This window comes from Stegostoma tigrinum, chromosome 2 (assembly GCF_030684315.1).
Source record: "Stegostoma tigrinum isolate sSteTig4 chromosome 2, sSteTig4.hap1, whole genome shotgun sequence".
NCBI classification, from domain to species: domain Eukaryota; kingdom Metazoa; phylum Chordata; class Chondrichthyes; order Orectolobiformes; family Stegostomatidae; genus Stegostoma; species Stegostoma tigrinum.
The window spans coordinates 31,163,775-31,177,256 of NC_081355.1; the positions used below are offsets into that span (position 1 = coordinate 31,163,775).

The window sequence follows — 13,482 nt, forward strand, 5'->3', positions numbered from 1 at the left end:
CTCTATCACTGGTCACTATAGCTTCAGCTGCCTAATCCCTTAGTTCTGAAATGCCCCATCCCCAATACCCATCACTCTTCTTCTTTAAGACAGTCATTAAAACCTACCTCTTTCACCAAATTTTTGATCATTTGACCCGTGTCCCTTTGTGGATCAATGTCATACTCCTTTTTATAATGCTTATCTGACAGTTGGAGCATTTGATTATGTTGAAGGCTCTACATTAAGTAAAGTTGCTGAATTGGACCTTTGACTCAGGTCAAAATACCACATTGTTGCCCAGTTAAGGCTGGAAGAATTCTGACTCCTTCTCTTGGCCCTTCTTCAAACTAAGTTTGCTAGCATTCAAGCTCATTTCAGGTTATTTGCAAAGATCAGGAGACTTCTGGGGCACTTGAGTCTATAGTTTTTATGAGATAGCTTTTCTCACCCTTTACCACTTTACCTTTTACTGAGGGTGGCAGTAGGTACCAATACAATGCTTGATTCAAGATATCAAAAGATCAGTGAATTGTTCCACAACTTGATTTTAATAACTATGAATAAAATATTCTGTTTCCTGAGGGAAATGCAACAGTAAAATGATGGGATAACAAGGTGTAGAACTGATGAACACAGCAGGCCAAGCAGCATCAGAGGAGCAGGAAAGCTGATGTTTCAGGTCTAGACCCTTCTTCAGGATTTTATCTTCAGATTTTTTTCTGAAGAAGGGTCTAGACCCAAAACGTCACCTTTCCTGCTCCTCTGATGCTGCTTGGCCTGCTGTGTTCATCCAGCTCTACACTTTGATACCTCAGATTCTCCAGCATCAGCAGGTCCTGCTATCTCAGTAAAATAAATGGCGATTTCTTTTACAAGTTGCACATTTTGGCTACAACTATTACTAAGATTGACGATGCCAATTATTTATTCAAAGTGCAAAGTGCAAGTACAGCTTGGATGTAAAGTTGCTATAGACACATAATGTGACTGACTAGGCTCTGATGATTGGGTCCTTTGTAAAGTTGTTAAAATTGCTCCCATTGTCAACCATCACATTCAGGACTTTGGAAGTAGGTACCTACAGACTTATTTTGCTGGACATAGGGGATCGCTCTGGAAGAGATGAAAAGCAGGATTTCCAGACAGAAAGGGGATAGAATGCAAGAGGTGAAGCAAGGATAAGAGCTCCAGTCCAAGTGTGGAAGTGGTAAAGCTTCCTCTCTTATTGTAATCATTGCTAGTCCACTGTGGAATGAACAAAATGTGAATCTAATAACCCAAAGACTCTTTGCAGAGCCACTCACAGCATGTGTGAAAGGGTTATTTCTTATCAGAATAATGGGCTGACCTTCTTCTAATCTGTTCATTTCATCTTTCAGTCACTTCTCTCATACAAGCTTAAATTAGAAGTACGAGACTGTTTGGCTTCTCAAACCTCCTGCGCTAGTCAATATGGTCATCGCTGATCTATATGTGTTTTGAATTCAATGTTCTCATTTACACCTAATGATACTTGATCTCCCAGAACAACCTTAAAAATATTTAATGACTCGACTTCCACTACCTTTTGATGCAGAGTTCCAAAGTCACACAAACCTTGCACAAAAATGCTCTCATCTCTGTCTTGATCTGTAATTTTAGTGCTGGCTGACCCAAGTACACTTTGTTAAGACCACTCAGGAACTTATACAATTCAATCAAGTCACCCCTCACTCTTCGTAAGTCCAATACAAACAAGCTCTGCCTGTCTAATCAATCCTCGTAAGACAACCACTCATACCAGGCATCAATCTATTAACTTTCCTTTGAACTGTCTCCAACCATTTTACATCCTTCCATAAATAAGGAGACCAAACTGCAGACAGTATTTGTGATGGTCGAGCCAATGTCTTGTATAAGTGAAGCACAAGATCCTTACTTTTGTGTTCAATTTCTCTCACAATAAAGGATACCATTCTATTAGCCCTCTTCTTTATACACTTATAAACCATTGTGACTCATGCACTAGAAATGTTTGAACTAGAAAATCAAACATACTCTACTTTTCTCTGGCCTGTCTTTTAGCTTTCAACCATTTAGAGTGGACATGATCTTGTCTGACATTGTGAACAGAGTGATGCTGAGTCAGTAAGCTATTTTGCGCATTTCCCAAATTGTCCTCACTCTTTTTTTCTATTATGTCAAGAAAGTCAAGATCTAGCCCCATTTCCCAAGGACACTCCCAAGCTAAACCTAAATCCAAAATTATATTAAAAAAAACTAATCTAACATCAGAAAATTGAGCAGCTATTTGAAGCAAAAGCGAAATGCTCGAAACATTCAGCAGGTCTGAGAGCAATGTGGGAAAGAATTACTTTATCAGATCAATGTTTTTGCAAAAACAATGTCTAACTGAGCATTAAGACCAACCATTATAGGTGTACGGCAACTCCACATGGAAAACGTAAACTTTATATTCAAGTCACCATCAGAAAGTGCAAATTAGTATCAAGATTAAGGATCAAAGGGATTTCTTTCCTTTATCCAAGGGCTCCACTTTAGTTTTCATGAAGGGCTATTTTTGGATTTTTAGGGGATACTTTTTCATTCTCATCAACTCATTTTATGAATTGATATTGTCATGTAGTGACAATATTTTCTGTAGTATGTTGACATATGGGGTATTTTATTTGCACACAAGCAGATTTAGAATAATTTGTCAATATTCTCATTACATTTATATAACGCAACGTAGATGAGAATGTGGGGAAAGTGGCAAATGATAAATAAGTTTGCAGATGACATGACGTGGGTGGTTGACACAGAGGAAGAAGGTCTGAGGTTACAGTGTATATATAAACGGATTGGCCAGATGGGCAGATCAGTGGCAGCTGGAACGTCACCTTGAGGCATGTGAGGTCACATTTAAAAGGCATCTGGATGGGTATATGAATAGGAATGGTTTAGAGGGGTTTGAGCCAAGTGGGAAGAAGTAACAAGACAAGGAAGTAAACAATGAATGGTAGGACATGAGGAAGTTCAGTGCAGGAAGATGCCTGTATGTTTACCCACAAATCCCTGAAAGTGGCAGAGCAAGTTAATAGGGCAGAGAAACACTTGCCTTTGTCAGTTGAGGCAGTGATTACAAGAACAGAAAGATTACATTAGAGCTATACAGAACTTGGTAAGGCCATAGCTATAAGTACTATGTGCAGTTCTGGTTACTGCACTTCAGAAAGGATATGATTACGCTGGGCGGGGGGAGGGGTTCGTGTGTGTGTGTGTGTGTGTGTGTGTGTGTGGCAGAGGAGAATTGTAACTCGGAAGAGAGGTTGGATAAGCTTGATTTTTTTCTTGTCAGAGTCAGAGATACACAGCACAGAAAGAGACCCTTCAGTCCAGTTTTTCTGGGCTGACTAGATATTCTAAATAAGTCTAGTCCCATTTGCCAGTATTTGGCCCAAATCCCTCTAAACCATGCGTATTCATATACCCATCCAGATGCCTTTAAAATTGTACCATCCTCCACCACTTCCTCTGACAGCTCATTCCACACAGGCATCACCCTTTGCGTGAAAAAGTTGACCTTTAGATCCCATTTAAATCTTTCCCCTCTAACCTTAAACCTATGCCCTCTCGTTTTGGACACCCCTATCCCAGGGAAAAGACCTTGTCTATTTACCTTATCCACGTTGCTGATGATTTTATAAACCTTTGTCAGATTAACTCCCAACCTCTAAAACTCCAGAGAAAGTAGCCCCAGCCAACTAAGCATCTCTCGTCTGTCACTCTTCATCCACTGGCCCTTCTGATCAAGATTCCATCGTACTCGGAGGTAACCTTCTGTCCTCTAAACCTCCAACTTTGGTATCATCTACAAACTTACTAACCATACCTCCTGTGTTTACATTCAAATCATTTGTAGAAATGGCAAAAAAAAGTGGACCAAGCACCGATCCTTGTGGCACACCACTGGTTACAGGCCTCCAGTCTGAAAAGCAACCCTCCAGCACCACCCTCTGTCCTCTCTCTTCAAGCCAGTTCCATTTCTGAATAGCTAGTTCTTCCTCTATTCTGTGTGATTTAACCTTGTTAACCAGTCTACCCTGAGGAACTTTGGTGAATGCCTTAGTGAAGTCCATTTAGATCACATCCACTGCTCTGCCCTCATCAATCCTCTTCAATAATTCTAGGGGACCTGATAAAGGTATATAAGCTTGACGGGCATGAACAGGTTAGACAGAAAACATCTGTGGGACTAGTGTAGGCTTAGCATCATTTTGACAGACTAGAGGAACCAAAGGGCCTCTTCAGTAGTGTATGATTTTAAGATTCTGTATTATTCTAACAATTACCATCTTTCCATCAAACTTAAATCTACAACATATAAGGAAAGCAATAATTTCCTGGACACAAGTGCATTAAATTGGTACAAGAAGTACAATTTAATGTAATCTTCCTTCAAAATAACTGATACACTGTAATATACAAAAAGCCTTCACCCTAAACATACATTCTGCAGACTTGGTGAGGTCACAACTAATGTATTTCCATTACACAGACACAAAGCTGGAAATTTTAGCTAGGCAGTTACAAGACTATTTACAGTACTTCGGATATCAATCTCAAATTTAAATTTAATAACTGACAACCACTTCATTTCTGCAAGTACAGTAGCTCCTGAACTTACACAGCCCTAAACATTCCACATTCATTTGCAATGAATTACTGAGGTAATGAATTCCAAGTTTTCTTGGGTTCCCAAGAGCTGAATGTTATTTTTGTTGACAAGTTTAAATGTGTTCTCGCTTCTTTGTAGCCTCCTTCTTCACACTTCTATTGCAACCTCCCCTCTCTCCCCATAGGCCCCTTGCAGTATTTTCCATTCTCACACCTATCTTGCAGCCACTTTCCCCAAACACACTTCTTTCTGCATCCTTCTTATCCCTCATGTCTTGCAGCCTCTTTCATCCCACCTCCTCTTCCAAGCCTCCCTTTACCTCATTGTACCTCCTCCTCCCCCCTCCACATCTCATGAACCCTCTTTCTCCCCCTCAGACCTCTTGCAGGCTCCTTCCCTGTTTATGCCTCCTCTTGCAGCTGCCTTCTCCCCACCGACCTCTCCTTGCAGCTTCCTTCTCCCTCCCAACCACCCCATGCAGTCTCGTTCTCCACACCTTCCGGCATTCCGTGCAGTCTCCTTCTCACTCCCCCACACTACCCCATGCAACCTCCTTTTCACTCCCTCACACCATCTCTTGCAGCCTCTTCCCCCTATATCTGCCATTCAAGCTTCTTTAAACACACCAAATCATCCTTCGACCATGTCCTCCTCCCTCAATTGCCCTTTGGCTGACACCCAACTCTAAACCCAGCAAGTTGGACTCCCATATCCAGCAAGGGGCCTTCCAGTCAGTGATTGCAGAAGTGGTTTCATACCATTTCCTTCCATTAGGTTTATGGAGGACTCTTTTTCCCTCACTGGTCACCCGCAAGTGAACTTTCACTGACGATTTCAGGACATTTGGAGGTGAATCTGCCCACTACATCCATTTATTTTGTGCACAGATCAAGACGTACATAAAGCATCTTTGTTTTAGATGGCATTTCTGGTTGTGCAAAAGTGACTATGAATTATTGATAATGCAGCGCCTCACCATCAGATTTTTTCTGGCCATCCTTTCATAACCATATTATAAGGTCCTGTTTGCGCTAATGATTATAATGTCTTACTGAAATATTAAAACAACTACACTTGTATAAAATGACAATTTTCAATGAAACCCACAGACTTCCATTAATTTACATTCAGTACTCTTATTATTTTCTATAGCTAAATTAAAAGGACCTGAAGATTCACTGGACTCAAAATGTTAACTGCTTTTTCTCTGCAGAAGCTGCCAGATCCGTTGAGAGTTTCTCCAACAATTTGTTTATTTTTCGAGTGGATTATATACAACACTGATTTATCTTTTTAATTCATCTGGATAATAAAATAGCTTTCTAACTATGTTTTCATTTTCTTGTCGGGTGTCTTTAACTGTCCTGTAGAGAATGCTTACAACATTTTATCAGCAGGTAATGACTAGAATACGTTTTTCCATCAAGTGGTTTCCCAGAAACTGTATCACAGAGCAACCATTGGAAGAAAGCTTTAACTCCCGAGTCTCCTGCCCATATAGTGCCTCCAACAAAGATTCCATCTTGGAGAAACAGCAAAATCAGCACAGACAGAATCTATGACTGCAGTAGTACCTTCTCTCATTAGTAGCTCCCATGGTTGAATTTTCCAGAGCTTTTTAGAAGCTTCTTAGGACAATGTGCCACCTGCCTTGTAGAATTTTAAGCTTTCCAAATTAATCACATGGCATAAAAGTTTGAGAAAGCTTTCTGATATCATTAAAATTGTTTGGTAACATAAATCAATCTTTATCATTAATAAGCTAGCTTTCATTCTGACAACTGCATTAAATCACATTTTTCCTTCTCTGTTCAAAGTTCCCATTCTCTCAATAATTTCCTTTCTACATACAACAGTACATTTCATTACAGCCTTGGTTCAAACATGGGTAAAAAGCTAAATTCTAGATATGAGACGAGAGTGACAGACCCTGACATCAAGGCCACATTTGACCGAGTGAGGTGATAAGGAGACTGAGCAAAACTAGAATATACTTGGCACATGTATAAATGCCTACGGTTGTTGAAGGTCAGTCATCTATGCTCCAGAACATCTCTGCAGGAGTTCCTCAGGGCAGTGTCCTAGGCAATATCCAAGCTTACATTGAAAAGGGGTAAGTGACATTTATGCCACATAAATGTCAAGTAATCTAACCACTGCCCCTTGACATTCAATGGAATTACCATCAATGAATCCCTCATAGTTAACATCCTGGGGATTATCATTGGCTAGAAACGCAACTGGACTCACCACATAAACACAGTGGCTCCAAGTGCGGCTCAGCGGTAAGAGATATTGCTGTAACTCACTGCCTGTCTCCTCAAAGCTTGTCACGGTCTACAAGGCAGAAATCAAGAGGGCAACAGGAAACTCCTCATTTGCCTGAATGAGTGCAGCTCCAACATCACTCAAGAAGCTTAACACCATCCAAGGCAAAGCAGTTCACATGATTAGCACCACATCCACAAACATTTATTCCTTCCACCATCAAAACACATTAACAGCAGGGTGGCCTATCCATAAGGTGTACAGCAGAAATTCACCAAAGATCCTGAGACAGTACATTCCAAACCCACAATCACTTCCATCTACAAAGATATGGGCAGCAGATACATGGGAACACCACCACCAGCACATTCACTTCCAAGCTACTCACCATCCTGACTTGAAAATATACTGTTGTTCCTGCATTACCACGGAGTCAAAATCCGAGAACTAATTTCCTCCCAGTATTGTGGGTCTACTTAATGCACATGGATTGCAGCGGTCAAAAAGGCAACTCACCAATACCTTCTCAAGGCAACTAGGGATGGGCAATCAATGCAGGCCAGCCACTGAATACAAGTGAATAATGAAAAAAATCTTAGTCAACAGCCTTGAATACCTTGGAGTTTGAAGTGTTCATTTAAATAGTGCTGTAATGTCTAGCGCGTGGCTGTTTCTGTTATCCTTTTAGGCAATGTATTCCAGATACCCACAACCCACAACATGAAAAATATTTCCTCCTCTCTAAAACTCGGCTCTTTGCCTTAAAACTGCATCCCTAGTATGATGCCTCTATTTAAGTGAAAAAGTCTCTCCCTTTCTAGTAGTCTTTGCTCCTTAGAACCTTGTGCACCTCAAATCAGATCCCACCACCACTGTTCCCCCACCCCCAATCCTTCTCTGCTCTAATGAAAACAGTTCCAGCCCATCCAGTCTCTCTTCACAGCTGAATCGCTCCAGCCCAGGCAATATCCTGGTGAATCTCTGCAGCACCCTTTCTCATGCAATCACATTCTTCCCTACAGTGTAATAACCAGAACTGCTCACACTACTCAAATTGTGGCCAAATTAATGTTACATTACAACTCCACTATGACGTTCTTGTTCTAGGACTCAAAAAAAGGCAAGTATCCAAAATTGTATCAGAGATAACGGGAACTGCAGATGCTGGAGAATTCAAGATAATAAAGTGTGAAGCTGGATGAACACTTTTGTGGTCCTGAGATGCTGCATGGCCTGCTGTGTTCATCCAGCTTCACACTTTATTATCAAGTATCCTAAATGCTGTCTTAACCATCTTAGCTACCTTTCCTGCTGCCCTCAAGGATGTATGGACAGCCACAGGAACCTCTAATCCTCAGCACTTTGTTATCTTACCATTCAATGTGTACTTCCTTGCCTTGATGGTCTTCCCAAAATGCATCACTACTCTCTTTTCAGGATTTAATTCCATTTGCCGCTGTTTAGCCCATGTGACTGGCACATCTATATCATCTTCTAGTCCAAGGCTTTCATCGGTGCTATTTAACACACAACCAATCTTCATGTCATCTAGATCATTTATGTACACGAACAGCAAAGGATCCAGGATCAAACCCTGTGACAGACCACTAGACACAGGTTACCAATCTCAAAAAGTCCTTTCGAATATCAGCCTCTGCTTCCTGCCATTCAGCCAATTTGGTATCTAATTTGCTAAATTACCCTGAATCCCACAAGCTCTTAGCTTCTTAATCAGTCTGTCACATGAGACCTTGACAAAAGCCTTATTCAAGTCCATGTGGACTGCATCAACTGCACTTCTCTCACACACACACGCACGTCACATTCTCAAAATTCAAATCAAATTTGTTGGACATGACTTCCCCGGCAATGCTGTGCTGAATATCTCCGATTAATCCTTGCCTCTCCAAGTTGAACTTAATCCTGTCGAAGTACATCTGCAAAGTACTAATTTAAAACTTGAGCTGTTTTCAAACTCCACACACTTTCTGTAGTTATTCTCTTTTCCTCAAATAGACTTAAAACACATTTGGATTTTCCTTAATGCTACCCACCAGTATTTTTCCATGTCCCTTCTTAATGCTCTTAACTTCTTAGGCAAGCCTCTGTACATCCTATACCTCTCTAGGCATCTGTTGTTTTAAGATCTTACATTATCTGTCATAAACTTCCTTTTTTTCAATCGAATCCTGTACATCTCTCGATATCTGGGCCTCTCTGCACTTGCTGATCTCACCTTTCACTTTTGAGAAAGCATGTTAGCCCTGCAGACTCACTATTAGCAATTATGATGTTAAGAAGAGAGGATAATAAAGAGGAATGTGGCTACTTAAAAACTGACAATGGAAGCACGCTAAACGGTAAATATGTTAAACAACAATGTTCCATCAATATTTACAGTAACATACTGATATCCACTGCATCCATCGTGGGTTTTGAATCAGGGACATGAACTCATTACAATTATCTTGAGGAATTGAAAAGGAATAAAGAAAGCAATGCAGTTTGTAATAAATCTTTAGAGCCAAATATTTTCCATCCCAGGATTTTAAAGGAAGTAGCTGAGAACATTGTGTTATGACACGTGGACAACAGGCCAAATCAAATTGGTCTTTCTATCCTGGATGCACATCACAGTAAAACTTAAAGACCCTCAACCGGCCAACCAGTCCTGACCAGACTTTACAAGTAATAGACACAGAATCTATACTTCAACAAAAAATATGTGTTATTAACATAGCTTTTGCAGAGCATGGATAAGGAACAAGGCAATCTACTTAATACCTATGACTAAGACCAATCTTCTTTGAACACCTACTCACTCACTCGCAGATGTAAGGACGAACACAGTTAAAGGATAAATTTAAAAGAAAAACAAGAACTGTAATTTGCTAGTTCAACAGTTTCACAATGGGTACTAAACCTTCAGAAATCCATGAACAATGCGTTGCACTCCAGCTACACAAAATCATTTCTTCCTTGAATTTCAAAGTCACCGATTTAATTCATACAACTTCTGCAAACCGCTGGAGACTTGTGTCTTACAGATTCAGGTTCTTTCCTCAAAACCTTCAACAATTCCTTAACTGAGTGTAAAACTAGAGGGAGTAAAACTAAAAACAGTTTTCACGCATATAACCTTCTGCCCAAAACTCAGATGAAACCAATTTAAACTATGGTTTCTCTTTCTTTTTCAGCATTCTGTCATTTACTAGCAAGCATTGTCCCACCCTTGACTGACCTATTCAAATCCACATTCCTGAGGCCAGTTACCACAAGCTAATATTAGTTTGTTTGTTGTGTTTTCCTTTCCAATACAAGCTGGTGCTCAAAGATGAAATTTGAACTTCAACATCCAGTTCCAAACCAAAAACAAGAAAATGAAAAAGAAACATAATGACATAAAAACTTTATTCCTGGAAGCTACCAATCAAGACTGGACAACAGACATGGAATGAGACATCAACATCAGCCAGCAGACCACAAGAGCCAAGAAAAGACAGACCTTTCAAGACAAGCTAGTCACACTTACCGACAAAAACGATAACAACAGAACAGACATCTGGGTAAAAAATCTCTCTGACAAGAAACTGACAGACACAGAAAAAGCCGAGGAGACCATGCTATCATTTGATGTCACTGCCCTATTTACATCAATAGATACACCATCAGCAAGGGAAACAATGACGGCACTACTGGAACAAGAGCAAGACCCCAGTGAAACTAACCCTGAGGACAACATGCTCAAACTCGTGGACCTATGCCTCACCACCCACTTCACTTTCCAACAGTCAAACACACGAACAAATCAATGGGACACCCATGGGATCATGGTGCTAACTCCAGACTCATAGCAGAGGAAGTGATGCAAAGACTAGAAAGTCTTCCATTAATCCAACTAAAACTATGGATACACTACGTGGATGACACCTTTGTCATCATTCAACGGACCAAACTAGAGGAGACACACAAACTTATAAACAACACCCTCACCGGAATAAAATTCACCAGAGAGGTGAAGAACAAACAGCTCCCATTCCTGGACATCATGGTAGAGCACAAGACAAATGGGGAACTCCAAACGAAAGTACACAGAAAAGCCACACACACGGACCAGGTACTGCACTTCAACAGTAACCATCCCGACAGACACAGATGAAGCTGCGCACGAACATTATTTAAAGGGGCCACAACTCACTGCAGCAACGCAGAACTATGCCAAGAGGAAGAAGAATACCTCTTTTGGGTTTTCAAGGATAATGGATATCCAAAAAACTGGGTCAGAAAATGCCTACGGGAACAACATCAGGAAGATGCTATTGGCCGCGACACACACATCACAGTACCCTACATCAGGAACATATCGGAACTAACCACTAGACTCCTATGACTGCTGGGCATCAGAGTGGCACACAAACCCACAACAACTGCACACCCAAACTAAAGACCCACTCCCCGCCATGGACAGGACCAATGTCACCCAAAAGATCCCCTGCAGAAACTGTAAGAAACATGACATCAGACAAGCAGGAAGGAAACTAACAACAAGGGCACATGAACACCAACTGGCTACAAAAAGACACGGCCAATACTCACTCATCTCAATCCACACGGATAAGGAGAACCACCAATTTAACTGGGACAACAACAAAATTCTGGGACAAGCTAAGCAGAGACAGGCATGGGAATTCCTAGAAGCCTGACAATCCACGAAGAAAGCCATTAGTAAACACAGAACTCCGTCCCATATACACTCCACTATGAAGGAAAACCGGAAGTGAGACAATCCAGCTCAACGGACACCAAAGTTTGAAAACCAACGCTTCATTGGAGGCTGCACTGATGATGTTACCCAACATGGTAACCAAACATTTGCGGAACAAACAAGCTCAGCGAGTCAACCAACCTCAAAACATAATGACAGTCTCAACAACTATAAAAACTCTAACAGTAATCTGCCAAAGGTCGATCAAGTCACGAAACGTTCCTCTACAGTGGAAAGTTGGATGTCATTCATTGATTAAAAGGTAGGCGAGGGAACCAAAGTAGTATAGATCAGTGGTTTAACATGTTGTCAAGAAATTGTTAGCAATATATAATGGGCAGCTATAAACGTAAGCTGGCAATATATTAGCAAGTCTAATAATTTTCTTGTTAACTTTTTTCCTCATGTTTTCATCACTCTTTAGTTTTGTTATTTCCTTCATTACTGTTTGATTGCAAATCAGGCAGAATCAAGAGTCACTTGAAGCAAAGGAACAACCAGAACTCAAACCACAAAACAGACAACTCAGCACCATGCTAACTGAATTTTGAGTAACATATTGCTGAAAAAAAGCCATCAACAATTTTTCTTTTAAACACACTTTGGCCTTGCACTTAGTAGGACAATTCACAAGTATCAAATGTAAGACAAAAGTTTATCCTCTATGAGAGGACAGCTTTGACTGGTAGACTCTGATTGGTAGAGGCATCGCTATGGAGAATACAACAGCTGACGAGTGGCAGTTAACTTTCAAATCTTGTTTAAAATTTAAAGAAGCAGACATCTATGACTGATCATTGCTTCACCCTGACACATGAATCAAAGATGGCTTTTTTAAATCAGACTGTACCTGTTTTACTGCAGATGCCAAGAGTGATAAGTGAATTATTAATGTCACATGTTGAAGTTAAAATTTAAGTTTATGGTTTCCCCATTTGTTGGTTGCATTCCTGTTCACTTTTGATCCATTGACTCAAAGGATTTTCATAAATCAAATGATTTTCATAAATAGCAATCAACTACAAAACAAACACACAACACCAAAAGTGAGCTAAACACAATATTTGACAGGACAACAAAAGAGGGAGGGCACACTCAAAAGTGAGGACTTGAGAAAGAGCAGAATACGCATGTGGGAGACAACAAAGATAAAGTTGCCACAGAGCCAGAAGGCCATAGAGCTGCTCTTTCATCAGAGATGACGGGTGGTCAGTTAACCTGCCGGTCACGATACCTCAGCTGAGGGGAGAAACTGTGGGGGGGACAGTCCTTTATGGTAACCTCAGCTGGTGCAGGAATTGAACACAAGCCGTTGGCATCACATTGCAAACCAGCATGGATGAGAACAAATAAAAGTTTTAATCATTCAGGGCTTCAACAGATCTCAAAGCAGTGAAGTACTTCTGAAATGTCATTACTTTAAATGACATTAACATAGCCACTGCATTCTCACTTGACAGATTTTAAAAGCAATCATAACACTGGAACTATAGGAGGCAAATAGCATACTCATGCTCAAGAAACCAACAAATAGAAATAAAATGGTATAGCAAAGACTAAATTACTGAAATAGTAATCCAAAGGACTGAACTAATATTCCAGAGAAAACAAACTCAAATCCCACCAGAATATATTGAGAATTTAGATTCACTGTCTAAAAAAAACTAAACAAAAACGATCATGAATTGTTGACTTTTTTAAAAAATCTCCACTGATATACAAATGTTCTTCAGAGAAGGAATTTATAATTCCTACCATGTCTGACCTAAATTTGACCCTAGTCTCATAAATAAATAGTTGTCTCAAA

General features: G+C 40.3%; 1 protein-coding gene across 5 annotated transcripts in view; it reads right to left on the reverse strand.

Moving 5' to 3' along the window:
* cdkal1 (CDK5 regulatory subunit associated protein 1-like 1) overlaps window positions 1–13,482 on the reverse strand; it is a 620,961-nt gene that overhangs the window by 488,761 nt on the left and 118,718 nt on the right. The window lies entirely within an intron of this gene.